The following is a 1457-nucleotide window of genomic DNA, read 5'->3' as shown; positions in this document are numbered from 1 at the left end:
TGCTCCAACTACAACCAACATCCAAACTAGACCAATAGTCAATGTTAGAGACAATGGATTCGAGCTCAAGCCAACCCTCATCAACATAGTGCAAGCAAGCTAGTTTTGTGGAAAGGCACATGAAGATGTGAGTGCACATCTCTAACACTTCCTAGAGATCTGTAGCACTTTCACCATCAAAGTAATGACCCAAGATGCCATACTACTTCGCCTCTTCCCATTCTCACTCTTGGGGAAGGCAAAACAATGGTTCTACACCAACAAAGATAGAAATACTACATGGGATAACTACTCCACTGCCTTTTGAGCAAAGTTCTTTCCCATAGGCAAGACCAATACTCTGTGTGGGAGAATCTCAATCTTTCAATAGCAACATGATGAATCTATCCCTAAGGCATGGGAATGCTTTCAAGATTATATTGCAGAATGTCCTCATCATGGGATAGAGAATTGACTACTCATGTAGACTTTCTATCATGGGTTGACCAACAGTACCCATGAGACTATGGATGCTGCTGCTAGAGGTGCATTCCTATCACTCACCATACCAGCTGCAATAGCTCTTGTTGAGAAGATGGCCTCCAACCAAGGTTGGAATGAAGAACGTACTCACACCCGCAAGAGAGGTGGACGTATGCATCAACTCAAGGAGGTAGACATGCTATCTGCCAAGATAGACCTACTCATGAAGAAGCTTGAAGATCAAGCTAATGAGAAGCAAGAAGTCATGCACATTCATGATTCCTGCATGACATGTGAAGAATGTGGAAACACTAGGCATTCAGGGAGCAACTGTCTTGAAACCCTAAGAGGATGTAAACTTTGTCAACAACAACTACTTTTGTCCTCAACAGAATCAAGAATGGAGTCAGCAACAGAGGCCAAACTACTTTTGTCCCTACGTCTAGTCTGCTACTACTCATGATATCGACACTAGTTTGTAGTAGGGGTTACAAATGGGTGAGAGAGGGAGAAGGTCCCAAGTCTCTAGGTGAAAAGATCGCGGCGTCGTTCATCTCCTTTTTGCGGGTCCCGCTGATCCTATAGATGATGATGGGGATGGTCCACATCATAGCCAAGTTCACCACTAGTATCATGCCTCAACATCATCAACTGGTTATGGCATTCTATCCTATCCTAACAAATAGTGTGGTGAACCAACATGACTATTAGCGGACTGTACGGGGATTAGGCAGCATAATGCTCATGCACCTGTCACTGTTGGTGATGCGAACCCCTAGGCCTGGTCTGTCGTGGCCGTAGGTCATGTTAAAGCATGGTCGTGCCCCTTCTGGTGTTAAAGGCTTGACCTAGGCCCATACGCTTGGACCCATAGTGGTTGTTGGTGGTACGGACCCCGCCGGGTGAGGCGGAGCCCATGCCTGGGGGGTTGGGAGAGACGGAGCCCTCGGCTAATGGGTCGAGTGAGATGGAGCCCTTGGTCGAGGGGTTGGGCA

The 1457-nt window shown here is 46.8% G+C and overlaps 1 non-coding gene across 1 annotated transcript; it reads right to left on the bottom strand.

Moving 5' to 3' along the window:
• Positions 1-335: 335 nt before the first annotated feature.
• LOC136478693 (small nucleolar RNA R71) lies at positions 336-444 on the bottom strand. The gene has a single exon (XR_010764410.1). It is a non-coding gene; the product is annotated as a small nucleolar RNA R71 (small nucleolar RNA).
• Between the last annotated feature and the right edge of the window lie 1013 nt (positions 445-1457).

The sequence above is a fragment of the Miscanthus floridulus genome, chromosome 8 (assembly GCF_019320115.1).
Source record: "Miscanthus floridulus cultivar M001 chromosome 8, ASM1932011v1, whole genome shotgun sequence".
Classification (NCBI taxonomy): Eukaryota; Viridiplantae; Streptophyta; class Magnoliopsida; order Poales; family Poaceae; genus Miscanthus; species Miscanthus floridulus.
This window is presented reverse-complemented; position numbering and strand designations above follow the sequence as displayed.